General features: G+C 39.2%; 1 pseudogene; it reads left to right on the forward strand.

The window, feature by feature from the left end:
- Positions 1-1218: 1218 nt before the first annotated feature.
- On the forward strand, positions 1219-1281 carry LOC111871670 (annotated as a pseudogene).
- Positions 1282-15899: the final 14618 nt, after the last annotated feature.

Below are 15899 nucleotides of genomic sequence, written 5' to 3' on the forward strand. Positions count from 1 at the left end.
GTTAGGTTAAATTAGAATAAATTTGTCTCCGTCACGTTAGGTTTTGTTTAGGGTTGAAGCGCTCTGGCCTGCTTCACCTGTTCATGTCGTGTTTACCGTGTTGCTAGTAAGAAGTCTGGTTTTCTATGGAATCCATAATCAGTGTATGTAACAACAAATATTTCACGCTTGTTCCACGTTTCTGGGTTTTCTGCAGAATGATTAGCAATTGCATAGCCTGCACGGGGCACATTGGACCTTTCGCTGGGAGAAACATAGTGGTGTTGCACTGCTCTCGTCTAACACGGCAAATGCAGATTTCTTTTTATGTTGCACGTGTAACTCATAATTTAGCTTTTCATCTTTTCAGTTCTCGGTAGTTACGATGATGCTCTTTCTGTAAACTCGCAACATGAAGCGCCCCACGTATTAACTCTTCATGTTGAACACGCCTAGAAAGACGGTTATTTGCTGCAAAACTTCGACTTTTCATCGCTGTTTTATAACTTCTGCAGTCTGCATTGGGGCTGCCCAAATATTGATATGTGTGCCACATGCGGCACGTCGCCCTCCTTGCTAACGCGTCCGTCCGTTCAAAAGAAATGTTTCCAAACTTGTCTCCTCTTTTAAAACTTGCAGCGAGTCTGGTCGGAAACATTTTACGAAAGTTCATACTCGATATTCTACGTAATTTTCAGTTAATTTCATACGACACCCAATAAATATCTTTGAAAATGAGGAATTATTGTGGCTCCATGATCTTGTACAAAATGATTTTTTTCACTGGCTCTACAGCATCTTTGGGCCCTGGCCTTTGACTTCAGTTTCATGGTCATTTTACAGACGGTAAGTCTCCTTAGACGAGTGATCAGCTGATCCAAAACCTCTACTTAAACACAGGATAACACAAACACAGAATAGACACATACACATACCAAATGTCTATGCCATATGTGGGATTTGAACCCACGATCCCGGCTTCCGAGCGAGCGAACACAGGACATGCCTTAGACAGATCGGCTAGCGTGACCGGCATACAATATTAGTAAGAACTAATAAGTATTCAGCAATTCATTTTTAAACACCCTCAAAGTGTTAGTACTGCATATCGGCTTCGGTATGCCCCTTGCTCACTCGTGCTATGTTATCACATAGTTTAGATGCAGTTTTCAATGCTATTGGGAAAATATGTTTCTTTATAACGCGGCATGCCGATCACGGTAGCCTGGTAGCCTAGCCATACTCGCTTCGGCTGTACATATACTGAAATTGGAACGATATAGAGAAGATTAGCATGGCCCCACCCATGTGGAGGCGGGGTCGAATACCTCCACCGTGACCCTGCGACTCGTAGGAGGCGACGAAAGCGAAGTCTCAGTTCTCAGACAGTAAAATATGGTCGCGAGTACAAAGAGACTTGGACTGCGCTGGCAAGGACCAGCAGCATATACAAAAGAGAGACCCGTCCTCTCGTCAGAGAGGGCGCCCCACGAAAACAAGACTGTAACAGTCATGAGCCCCAGGTGGGGCTCGACACCAAAAATTACTGACAGACAGTCCGTCAGTCGCAGTGTGACTTTGACTTGACGGTAGCCGGGCGGTCTGAGGTATGTACTATCTTCGTTCGCTCGGAAGAGGGATCGTGGGTTCGAATCCCACACAAGGCGTGGTTGTTTGGCATGTGTATATATTTATTTTGTGTGTGTGTTTTTCTGTGTTTAGATAGAGTCCTTGCGACGAGCTAACCACTCGTCCAAGGAATTCTACCTTCTGTAAAATGATCAAAATGAAAAAAACGAAACCTCGACACCCTAAGGACATAAGAGGGACGGATTAAGTAAATGAGTAAGTATAAAGCTTCATGCCGGAAAGTACCTAAGCCATCTTGCAGACGCTCTCTGCTTTCAAGATGGTCAGCCCTGTTCTAGACGATGGGTTTCTCTTTCGCTGCCGTATGAATGAAATTTAGCTAGAGTCGGAGGACAGACGACGTAAGAACTATCAGAGAGAATCTCTTTTGAAACCACATATTACTCATCATAGCTCGTGTGTGTGTGTGTTTATGTTTCAGTCATTATTTTTTTACAATGTGGCAACTTCTGAGTCTGTATAAGAGACAATAATGAATAAAAATGACACCAATGAAAAGTTAAGAAGAAAATAAGCTAACAAATTTTTTGAGCTATTTCTTTTACATCAGTTTGTATTTTTGTTTACTTTCAATATTAATAATTTAAAATTTTCACCCGTTAGTCTTACTAATTAATTTGGATGGTCAGTCAATTAAAAAGTACCTAATGAGGATCTCAAAATTTGTACCCTTTATGTAGGAGGCACACTCCTCTTTCTCTTCTACCTTGACGGATTGGGCTCTCTGGGCTGTTTCCATTCAGAATTAATTCTGAAGTCGTGAATTTTATAGACAGTCGTACTACTCCTTGGACCAAGCAGACATATTCTTAGGACACTAAATCGAAGAAAACGAAATGGAGAGTGAATGCTCAATGCATGGGAAATTAAAAATAATGCTTTGAGAGGATATTACTATGAAGACCTTATCATAGATGTAATGACGTTACAACGAACGTTAGAGAAACGAGTCTTTAACATGTACAGTATGTCAGGATGTAGCTCTATATTTTATTTGCAGTTTTATTGCCTCATTTACCTTCATGAATTACAATAGTATGTAAATGTGATGAATATTGATTTCATGTCTCCTTATCAGCAAAGAGACTACACCGCCTTTATGAATTTAAATTCGTTAACTCCGAGGAGGAGGGTTCATATTCAGAAGATGATTTTCGTTTCGCTTCTTAATAAACTCCACGCCATTTATAGAGCTCCACTGTTTCTTACCGCCTTTGCAAGAGCCCGCTGCTAGTCCAGACTTTAGCCAAGTGAATCGAGTTCACACCCTCCATCCCTATATCATCAAGATCCAACTTAGCATCGTATCATCTTCCCATCTACACCTAGGTCTGCCAAGTGGAGGCTTATCTTCTGGTTTTCCGACTAAAATGTATTTCCATCGCGTCTCCCCAAGCGTCCTATATGACGATTCCTTGATTTTGTCAAATTAAGGGCATTTGATAAAAACCGGAATTTATGAATCTATTTATTATGCAAGATTCTCAAATTCCCTTTTTTCTTGGGCCTTACATCATCAGCAATACCTATTTTGCGGGAATATTAAATAGTTCATAGATTTTTACATGAAACCAGACATGGTTACGCACGATACTAAGGATATGCTGTAAATGTTCGCTCTTCTCTTTTTATAAACTGAAGATGAAGATAGTGTGCTTCTCCGAAACATTATTAACTGCATGCTAAACTTACGATGTCATAATCGAAAAGATCACAGTGTTAAATAGCACCCCAGTGAAAATATCGAATCACGTAGGCCTTTATTAATTTCGTTAATGGAATTCCTTGTGTAGCCAATGCAATGAAAACAAGGCTTTCTAATCCTTCAATTTCGAAGTGATAAGTGACGAATTGTTGGGTCATATGAGTTTGGTTATGATATCTTATGTCGTTACAAATATATGATCTTCCAAAAAGAATGCTACCACTTTAAATTTCTGTAATTATGTTAATTATAATCTGAAAACGATTTAGTTTATTTGAAACATAGAAAAATATCCCAAGTTTCATCTACCACCTGCATTCAAAAGTGTTTTACTTTACTGCCGCTAGACAGCACTGTAAACGAAAATGGCGACTCAACAGCAAAAGGCGTTCTGTGTTCTGCGATTCGCGAAGTCAGAATCGATCATCATTGTGCAACGTGAATTTAGTAAACATTTTCAAAGTGATCCACCATATAAGACAAACATTCTTCGGTGGTCTCAACAGTTCCAGGAGAAAGGGTGCATTTGCAAGGGGAAAAGACCAGGACGGCCCAGAATGTCGGAGGAAAATGTAAGTTGAATTAGAGAATCTTATGCATGGAGTCTATGTAAGTCTCTAAGCCGCGGTAGCCGTGAATTAAGCATAGCTGAAACACAATGGTGAATTGTGCGCAAACGGTTGGTTATGAAAGCTTATAAACGTTTCGAGTAATAATTAACATAATTACAGTAACTGAAAATGGTAGCGTTCTTTTTGGAAGACACTGTGTAAGCTTACATAGAAATATTACACGGAAGTGACCTTCTGCAATGGTAACTGCGAAATCTGAAAAAAAAATATTTTGTCTAATTATTACTCTACAAGAATTTTTATACATACAGTTGAATGGATAATAGAGTAATATTTCGGAATGTCTAGGGATCAAATCCCCGTCCAGAAACAGGGCACTCTATGAGCTCCCCCATTCATTAATCAGGCTACTGCGCTCCCTTCTGCAGTCTCTGATCACCATTCACGAAGTTATCGTTCTGTTCGACACAATGTAACAGCACACTTGATAGTTGCGAAGCATCGTAAAATAACCGGGGAATTATATCAAGTCATCATTCTTTAAAGACGAAAGCACTAACAGGAACATATAATAATTTCTGCAAGGTACTGTTTCGGTGGGCAAACACGTGGTAAGATTGTGATCAAAGCACGAACAGTTCAGAATTGCTTGGCGCTCAGTTAAGTGCATAGTGATGATTCCGACTGGCAGATGGAATGGCAGAAGACGGAATGGACTCGGCAATAAATTAAATTTTCAATTTCATAATTGTCTCAGAACCTAGGCCTTTCTCGTTTCATCTTAATTATCCTTCCTAATTTTCATTTAGAAAGAAACGTTTATAAAAGTTCCCACAACAAAATGACCTCCCGCTTACTTAAAAAAACTTTTTAATATCATTTGAGAATTAAGTCCTTTTTAAATTTGTGAATAACATTGCACTGCCTTCCCTCTAAAAGTTTTTAAACTCGTAATGTTAAGCACTCTACAGTGTGATTCATCAGTTGAGTTTTACTGCGTGTAAACGTAACACTATAAAATACGATCATAATACATCAAGGACATGAATTATATATAATTTTTATAGTTTCAGAATGTCTTGTTCTCCAAATTTTGGCTCTAAAATCTTAAAAAAAAATGAAAAAATGAATGCACAATTTTATGTGATTTTTTGTCGGATTGAAAGTTTGATTCTAAAGGAGAAACAACTAGATGAGATTAGCACATTTAAATACTAATTTCTGAGACTCTTATTTCGAACTGAACCAAACAAAGAGTAATGAATTACTCATTGGTAACATATACAATTTCTTAAGGGGCTATGCTACAAGCCGGAAGGCCACGGGTTCAAGTCCCGATGAGGTCATTGGATTTTTTTTTCAATTGATCTAATCCTTCCAGCCGCACTATGGCCCTGGGGTCGACTCAGCCTCTAACAGAAATGAATACCAGAAATTAATTAAATAATTTTCCTGGGGAGTAAAGCGCGGCCGGCGCGTAAGGCTGACAACTTCACCGCCATCTTTGAACCGATTGTCTAGAAAATGTGGGAGCCTCAACATCTCATAACCCTATGGGCCTTCATGGCCTGGTACAGGGATAGCTTTACTTTTTTTTTTTTTTTACTATTTCATCCAGTATCATTGCATGAATGTATGCTCCCGTTTCTATTAACGTCAGCCTGTGAAATGTAGTGAGTTCCAAGGCTACACATAACCTGAAGTGACCCTTTGTTTCAAGCAACCGGGTGTCCCTGGTGGCATAGGGAATTTTCATCCTCCATGTAAATGTCTTGTTCTACTTAATATAATGTAAAAGCTATCCCTGCAGCCGTTCATGGAGGCCCATAACGTTGTGAGACGTTGAGGGTCCCACATTATCTAGACAATCGGCTCACAGATGGCGGTAAGATTGTCAGCCTTATGCGCTGGCCGCGCTTTACTCCCCAGGAAAATTCCTGGTTCTCATTTCTGTTAGAGCCTGAGTCGACCCCAAAGCCATAGTGCGGCCGGAAGGATTAGGTCAATTGACAAAGGTCCTCCTCGTCGGGACTCGAACCCGCGACCTTCCGGCTTGTACTATAGTGCCTCAACTACGCTACCGCGTGCTCCGACTTTACATGATGTACTGATACCTCTTTCAGTGAATCTCAATAAAGGCGTGTTGTCCTACCTAACCTACAGTGTGTTTCGTCCCACGTGTTCTGATGTAATGTCGCTTCGTCACGATTGTCCTGAAGTAATGGCTGACTAGTTGTCCTACACAACCTAAAGTACTGACGTTTCGTCTCAAGCAATTTGAAGTATTAGTGTTTCGTCCCACGTGCTCTGATGTCACGGCGCTTCCTCACGAATGTCCAATAGTAGTGACTGGCTACTTGTCCTACGCAACCTGAACTGTTGGCATTTCGTGGCACACTGACTGCAGTGACTCTCCCTTCCAGGCAAGCCAGAGTGAAGTTTCATCTGACATAAACTGGAGTAGCGGTGCTTCTTGTATTTAAGCATCCTGTTGCATTACTATATTGAACCTTGTTTACACACAATTTTCCGTCAATAATGCAACTATTTATTTCTCCTTTCACATTTGCTTTCGCTATTAATACAGCATGTTTCTGCCCCATTATGCCAAAACTGTTACACTGCACTCAGTACTGTTCATTCCACACGCACATAACTGAACATTTCATAATTAAATTGTTACAATTGCAATCTGCTCTTGTACGTTAAAACCTTACCTCTTATAGTCCACTATATTTAAAATCAATTAAAATCTTTAAAATTTTTAACTATATAAAACTCCTAATACCACCTCATAAGGGGCTTCGTTCACTTGTCTAAGCAATATAACCTTCGGTTCTTTACATTGCAGCTGTTCACTTTATCCATATGCAAGCCCGTTGTTGTGTTTTGTCTGTAATTTTGACACCCTTGCTTGTCCATTGTTCCCACAAGCCGCGTATGCTGTTGTCTTCGCGTGTGCATACATTATGTAAACAAAGTTAGAATGCGGCTCCGTCCCACATGACCTGAAGCAGCGACATTTCGCCATACATAATCTGAAATGGTGAGATCGGATTTAATTTCCTAGTTTATGATACGAATGTTCTTGTAGATGGAAATCATCGCTTCATAGCAACAAGTTTCTTTTATCTTCAGGGTAGATTATATTTATATGAGATTTAAGGCTATGCTGAGTCAGTAACATGGCTTCTGGCCTTCTCGAATTTGATACCATGTAGTCTGGCAGATACAAACTTTCCGGAGGAATCGGCATGGGATTTAGTACAGCCGAAATTTGTTCAGTTTGTACGGACAAACAGAGCGACTGGACCGAGATGGAAAAACTCACTGGTCATTAAGGGACAGGGAGAAGGAACCACAAGCCCTGTAACCAGAATTTCTAAACTGGGACCCCCCAGCGGCGTCTATTTTTGTTACCCATTATGTTTCCCCCGTACAGAGCGAAAACCTGAACATTTATCGTGGTCTGTGTGCACGGAGCTTCATGACGTGGTGCTAAGGAACAGAGGACTTATCTATCAGATTACTCAAGAAATTGTTATATCGCCAGTTTTTGTAGTAATCTGACTGTACTCTTTATTGTAAAGGTGCTGAAAATAAACACGCTCCTCGCTCTGAAGTTCATTCCAGTTCATCTGCTTTAAAACGAAATGGCCGATCACTGAATCAGGTCAGACCTTGGCGGATGCGGTTACTCGTCTTCAATAAACACGACAGATAGCTAACTAGAAGCATGATGCAGCGACCCACTAAATTAAATCTGGTCTGTCCTAAGCGAGATGTTTACACCGGCGCCAGCTATGCTTTCAGATGTCAGGCACATGTCTTTAGCGTATATTTATCCTACTCTGGTGACGAGTGAATTGACTTGCGTGGTAACCGCGGGCGCCCCCCTCTACCCCATTGCTCCATTTTATTGTTTGAACTGCGCACAAAACGGAAACTGGAAATGCCTAATAAGTTTATTATACATTTTGCTCGTAGAATTAAAGTTTTTGTGATTTTAATGCTCTCTTCCATCACCAGTTTTTAATTCTTTTTCACTGGCTCTTCCAGATCCATCAGGGCCCCGGCATCTTATTGAGTTCCATAATCACTTTTTTCAGATAGTGCGACTCCCGTCGCAAGACCGCTACCTGAACGCATGGCGACAAAATAATAATAAAAGCATACACACTCCAAATATCCATTCCTCAAGTGGAATTCGAACCCACGATCCCAGTGTCCGAGCGAAGGAAGACAGTTTATGCCTTTTAACAAAACCAGAGCAATAAAGAATACACATGGGCTATGTCGGCATTTAGGACTCACAACTTAATTCTCTCTCAAAATATGACATTCTATTTACATTTTTATTTTTCCACCAAAACATAAGTATTACATACAAACCGCAGGAAAGGAAATATTTCATGTCTAAAAAAAATTACATGTGATGAGCTGTGTTTGGAAAGCTGAGTAACACTGCATTCGAAAATTATATCATCATATCGTGAATAAGTAGGCTTACAGAAGAAAGCCGTCTTCTGGGTTTAGGCGCCGTGTATTCTTCGTTTTGGCCGACGTTTCGGAGGAACGTATCGCCTCCATCTTCAGAGCGGTTAAATGGCTTGGAATGCAGAGAGCAGTAGCTGCTGCTACTGCTACTGCTCTCTGCATTCCAAGCCATTTAACCGCTCTGAAGATGGAGGCGATACGTTCCTCCGAAACGTCGGCCAAAACGAAGAATACACGGCGCCTAAACCCAGAAGACGACTTTCTTCATAGTCATCGCCGTGAAAACCTCAAAACTTACAAAGTAGGCTTACAGTTTGTGAGGCATATATTAGCCCATATTTTCAGGAAATATTTAGTCTAAAATTTTACGTTAGATGATCAGAAATTCAAATTGTCGTTGTCATTATAATTTAGTTTGTAGTTACATAGTTAAAAATTAGGCCGCCCCATAGCTCAGGCGGTTAGTCGCTGGCTTTCCACCGCAGCGGGCCTAGTTCGAGCCCGGGTGTGGCCATGTGTGTTTAGTGGAGGACAAGTGGCGCTGGAATAGGTTTTCTCCGAGTACTTCGGTTCTCCCTGCCAATCTTCATTCCACCAATTGCTCCACAATCACCCTCACCTATCATATGGGGCTGGTGCAATAGGCCAGATGTGGCCGCAGTACCAAATGGACTCAGTCTCACCTTACTCAGAAAAAAAATAAAGGTTTAAAAATTCAGATTTAAAGTTTCGCAGGCCCATTTCATTATTAAACCAACATTTTGTGTTTAATATCCGTCCTTTAGTTTACCCACAACCGCCGACGCAGGATTAATGCAGAACGTCAGTGTACAGTGGATAGCGTTCTTGCTTCGTATTCGGAAGTTCCCTTGATAAAATAATGGCTGGCAGATTGATGGTCTTCGTTATTTTTCTTAGTTCATTCAGAAAATTCTGGAATGGTGGGCCCATCTGAAATTACGCCACGGCCTCTTCCGTTCGTAACCATTTACAATTTATGATTCATTATTGATCCTGAACTTCCTTTATAAATCATAATTCATTAATTATATCATCGGACTCTCTACAATCTGTGTTAAAATAAGTTTTAAATGAATTAAATGTGTAACCGGGAAATATAATACGATATCGATATGACGTCAGTGTTTCTATATGAAGCATAATTTAAAGGTAGCATAGAATTATTTACGTTTACCCGAACGTAACGAGAAACCGTTGTAGAAAATGGTGACGGTGCAGATCGTTGCCAGGAAGAGACGGATATATGAGTAACACTGAGAGGTTTATAATGCAATTTAAAGCAGTGTGCTCTGTTCAAGACTCGATAATCTTGTTTACAAATACGATACGTGTATTCAGAAGTAGATTAGCCATTATGGTTCATATTTAAATATGACAATTTGTATTACAATGAAAAGCAACATACTCGTATAACGTTCAAGACTACATTGAATTAGGCAGTAGAGCAACATTGAAAACCATACACCTATAAAATGAATCTGTATTAATAAGATGATCCACACAGACAGATATTCATATTTTTGTTGTGTGATTTTCTCTTGTTTCACTGGTTAAAGAAGTTTCGGCAAATACATTAAGACACTTTCTATATTCACAGACCTATATGCAAGATTTTATAAGAAACACGAGGATATAAATATAATACATATAAATGGTTTTTGTTTTACTTTCTTAGGGAGAAAAAAATTAAAGACAATAAGTTCTGGGAAGAACTAATCACCTACCTTGGATGCAACGCGGACCCAATAGAAGACGACGCGTCCAACAATTTTTCTATTTTAAATTTTTATTCGTTTCCGCGGTGACGTTTCTATGAAGCCGTTGCCTAGCAACGATATGGGTTACACATACAGACACACAAATTAATGAGAGGGATTTATGAAATAAGCCGTTCAGATGCCATGATATACACATAAATTTCCATAGAGATTGGTTCAGGCATTCAAACGTTAATAGGGGTATACACCGACACAAAGAAACACTGGCACACAGACGGGATTGTGATAGAACAAGCCTCATTTTTTAAAGTAAGGAATATAGGCTAAAAGCGGCTACGAACTTGAGAATTGTGCCTATACGCAGACTCAGACAAGCAATTATGAAATCTTGTCAATGCGTTTTCGGCAGGCTCAGTGCGGACAGAAGCATCAGAGGTTCGGACTGAGAGGACACTTGCTCTTTGTGGTTACTGCCTGACATCCTGGCAGGACTGTACCTTTGTCTGCCAACCCGAAACCATCTCTTGCACAATGCCTGAGCCCTACGAGATCAGCACATCAGATTAAACTCTACAAAGCCATTAAGACCTTAATAAAGCTGTGTAGTATAAGAAATAAGCAATGTTAATTTTTCAGCACAATATAAAGAACTAGAGGCTGAAGAATGAATGCTTCAGCTTATTATAAAAACTACGGAACTAGCCAAGTGAGCTCATTTATGAGTGTATCAATACGTTCCAAAATATTCCTGAGGTATGTGCTGATGTGATATGTATCCAATATCATCGCTTCTCATTGGTGGTGAAATGACTTGATGATATTTGAGAGGTTATGCCAATAGTCGAGAGAGACAGTGGTCGTTTCGGTTGCCAGTTTTCTTGATTTCTTGATTCAGTCCTTTATATTAATTTGGTTCGCATGTGAAGTTAGCAGATGCTGTTTTTTATTATTGCTAGTGGGGTGCCACTAAGTCCCTTTTACTGCGGCCACTTCTGGCCTATTGTACCAGCCCCAGATGATAGGTGAGGGTGATTGTGGAGCAATTGGTGGAATGAAGATTGGCAGGAGAAGCCGAAGTACTCGGAGAAAACCTGCCCCAGCGCCACTTTGTCCACCACTTGACGAGACCCAGGATCGAACCCGGGCCGCCGCGGTGGGAAGCCAGCGACTAACTGCTCGAGTTATGCCGCTGCCTAGTAGATGCTTACTTAGTGGCCTTGCTATATCAATTGGACTTTTTCCATCATCCAAGGTAACATAATATGTCCTGTCAGATCATGTGTATTTGTACTTCCGTTCGTCTTCTTCTGTTGTCTGTCATTGTTTTCTCATACTTCAGTTTGTTGCTATTGCTTTGGCTACGTAGTTGTGTCCCTACAGACAATAGTGAGACTGTAAGACCTCCAATATTATGTAACATTTTATGTTCTTGCTCCGGAATTTATGAAGAATTCTATTTTATGGAATGACTTTTAGCGGTCTACACGCTGCTACATCGCGGAAGATATAGCAATATCAAAGTCCTATATAGTCAGTACCTTTCACTGCCAATAAATCTTTTATTAAGAAACTTTTGTTATTTCTTGTTGGATATAACTAGATTGTGGATTGGTAGCACTATTCGGATTGCATTTCCTCATAGATTTCTTCTGTTTAGCCATTTTTATGGAACACCTCATCAACCATTTTTAGACCTAAATGAGACTTAAAATTCGTAACAATGGCATGTTAATTATACTGACCTTTTCCAACGACTTGATTCTTCTTATTTGAAACGATTTTTCGGAAGTTGGACTATCTCCTCCTCAAGGTAAAAATGACTCGTCTATTGGCCGCAATCGCTATAGCCGGGCCTTATTTCCGGACATGATCTAGTTGATAGGTATGAGCCCCACAACATCTTTCTCTTTCCAGCTTCATGTTTGTCGCTGGATGAAATATTCTTGAACTTTAGAATCAATATTGCCTTTTGTCGTGAAGTCCGTATCAGCTTTGGAGATGAGTTCTGATATTATGTTTTCTTTACTTTTGATTCTCCACATTGTTTACTTTGGAAATGCGGAGAGATGATACATCCACGAAGCTCGTTCCGCAATGTTCGGCGGTACAGCAGCACGGCCCCTAGCTGCTGCGGGAGGTGCTGCATTTGATGTCGTGTCATGTTACTCTAACAAGCATTTCTAATTCTCTACTTGATCAGTTTATGATTCCAAAGGAATATATTAAGTACAAAACATATGTATCAATCGTTATAATTCTGAAAATCATTAATACCGTTTTAATTGTATTTTGGAAGATAGTATTTTTTTTTATCTGTGATTTATAAAGAGTAGCTTCAGAAATCCAAGTTGCTTATAATCCTGTCCCTCAATTAAGTCTTCATTTATCACGCAACTTTTTCAGTGCAAATCTTCCAGCCTTGATTAATACCTCTGTTTCATAACGCACCAACAAAAATTTATCTATCCTGAAAATCGTTTGAATGTATTTGCTGAACTTCATAATTGTAATTAAAATTTGTGAAGTTGCTGCTGTGACTTAGCATGGTCGCCAATGTTAGGAGGAGAACCATCTTACAGTTTCCTTAATTTATTGGAATTTATATTAACTAGTAATTTTTCACTCAGTATAGGGCTAAGCAGTTTAAAGGAAGGCAAGAAGTGGTACATTTCAAATCATCCACTGAGTAATGTGTGGATGTTAACTGGTGTCGAAGGCTGACGTCGCCGGAGAAGTATTTTATGATTTCAGCAGAGGGCAGGCTAGATGAATGAGTTCTAAGACAGTCAGTATTCAGTTCCTCAGAGCAATCCGCTAGTGAGTCACTTAGATAGTGAATTAGTGAATCATATAAATTTCTTTATTAAAATCTGCCTCAACACAACAACAAAACAGTTGATATTTGGCAGAATTCTGCTACATGTTTCGGCTTTTTAGAAAGCTATCATCAGGCAAATATACAATTAACATGTTCTTAAGCAATTGAATTGCATATAATACGAGTATAATTCAGTGTAGTGTTGGATTTTCAACAGTGTGCCTTAATACAATAATTTAAAACATAAAATACAATAAAAGATAAAGATTTTAAACGAGATAAGTTACATATAATAGGTCCTATGAAGGTAGGCAGTTTTCAGTTTAGTGCAGTGAAATGCAGTGCAGAGAAGAAAACCAAACAAGTCCAGTTAGCAGTGGCGTTACTGTGAAATAACGAGTGGACAGAAAACAGACATTAAGATCATAATTGGTTATGGAGGGTACAGCAGTAACTATTTGAAATATAGATAAATGTTAAAATATTTCACAAGACTCTTCCAATTCAAATTATATTAATTGAAGCTCACTGTATTTATTATTATTTTTTGCCCTCATTTTGTGTTTAGTCTATAACTGGACTGTAGACTATTGATCAACAGGTAAATAAATAAATAAAGAAGTCGATATGATTATTATTATAATTATTATTATTTCTGTTCAATGCTTTATTTTTCTGTCATTTTTCAGTCATTTTTAACTGTATGCAGAATTTGTGTATCGCTAGTCACATGGAGCTTAATGCTTTTAAAGCAAACATTACTTCTTTTTCCAGAAAACTAATATACTGACTCCTGACTGTGTCATTTATAACTCTGATATTCTGTGTACAAATTTTACCGCATAATTAGGTGTTTTACTTGACAGTAACCTGTACTTCCATCAATATGTTGATTATTTATTTTCTCATGTCATAAAGTTGTTAGACCTAATATGGATTATAATTCATATTTTGATAGTTTTCGCTCGCTCTAAGACTGGAATCATGGGTTCGAGTCCCACTCGAGGCATGGACTCTGTTTGCTTTTATTGTGTGTAGGTAGCATCTTTGCGTCGGGCTGATCCCCCGTCCAAGGAGTCCTACTGACTGTGTATGGGATTAAGGAACTGAAAAACGGCCAAGGTTGGAAGGGCTGTAGAGACACAGAGAGACAAAGAGAGATTTATATGTTGTTAATGCTCTATATCAGCCTAATTAGATATAAAATTGAATATGCTTCCGTTGCCCAAAATTCTCTTACTAACTTTGACCCCAAAAAGCGAACGCGCCCAGAAGAAATGTTAATCTTATGCTAAAACAAATTCCTTTAAAGGTAAAGTTTTCCTGTGCTTAACTAATTAAGCTCTACGCCATGAAGGCGTATGGGGTAGTGGATGTATAGGTCCACATTTTCTTGACTCCGGCACTAGCTGAAAGTGAGTGGTCAGCTTCACGCCTCGGCCACTTTAAACTCGCGGAAAGGACCCCCGGTACCTATTGGATAGGAGGTTGGGTGAACCCCAGAGCCGGTCTGGAATACGTTGAGAAGAGAAAATTCTTGACCCTACCGGGACTCGAACGCTGATCCCTCGATTGTCCAGCCCATAGCTAGTAGCTATACCGACTACGCTGTCCCGAATACTCAAAGAGATTCCTTAAAAATCGTAATAATTGTTATATTTATATTTCGGATAACAATGAAGAAAACTGTACTAGAAATATCGCATTATTTTCCAGCGTTTTTTTTAATAAGGAACGCTGGTAACGGCTTCATCAGCTGCCTCCATTTTGTAAGTTGCTGGTCTCAGAGTTCCAGTCAGAGAGATTTACTCTCTTTCCTACTCTGATTCCGAAGCAAAATAGACCACTGTAGGTCGCGGTGCAAGAGCCGAGAAGGCCCACCCCTCATACATTCATTCATTCATTACTCTGACTCCACGTAATAAACTTCTCACTATTCACCTTTCCTTAGTTGCAAATGAAATATTTAGCATATATATATATATATATATTTGACAGTCATTTCTTTAATTCCGAACTTTTGGATAATCTATTTAATGCGTAGTTACGGAAATTGTTTCTTTCAGTTCCTTTAAAAAGTAACACTTCTCCTGTATTTACTAAGCTCTATAATGTCTCATGTTTATTTTTTCTTCCCGCACGCCTGTATTGTTCCATTTTACTTCCTGCTTCTCTGTTTATGCTAATTCTGTAATTGGCTCCTGTAGCTGCTGAATCAGCATGTAATTATAGCACCGAATATAATTATTGATTAATGAGGATAATTCATTCCGCTTCATAATAACTGTAATTGTCTTATCTGATTTATAAAAGTAGGAGAATTAGCAAAGTATAATTACTATGGCTGCCAAGAAAAGAGCTATTTATAGCTTGAAATGTATAGGTCACACACACACACACTTATTTGTGTGCATGTCTGTGTGATAAACTCTTTTACTTCCCTTGCAAACGGGCTTAAGCTATTAAATATTTTCTTTCTTGCTGAGTTTCCGAAATAGGCCGCTAGTTTATGTTTTTTATGCAAGAGCCAGATCTCACTCCCCTTTCCGTCTTTTAATATGAAAGACTTTACTGAAACATTAGCTCTGAAATAGTTTTAAACAGTATAAGTATGTGGTTAGAATAGGTAAAAAGGAAAGGATGGAGTTCCATCTGAAACTCTGTCGAATGCGAAGTGGCTAATGCCAGCGGAATTTTCCTTTAAATTTTCAGGGTGGCTTCTTTTCAGACGTGGGAAACCGTTCCTCACATAGTAGTCACTAGGCATAGAATATCTTACTCCGAGAACCGGTTAACTGATCAATGTACCAGGAAATCCTCAAAGAGAAGATGATGATACATTATGCATGCCTTTTATAGAGACCCATAGGTGGCATGGAAGGAAACGCTCGTGAGTTCTATCATGTAAAAATTGAATTACGCAAGAAAAAGCAAGTTAT

This window comes from Cryptotermes secundus, unplaced genomic scaffold (genome assembly GCF_002891405.2).
Source record: "Cryptotermes secundus unplaced genomic scaffold, Csec_1.0 scaffold233, whole genome shotgun sequence".
Lineage (NCBI taxonomy): Eukaryota > Metazoa > Arthropoda > Insecta > Blattodea > Kalotermitidae > Cryptotermes > Cryptotermes secundus.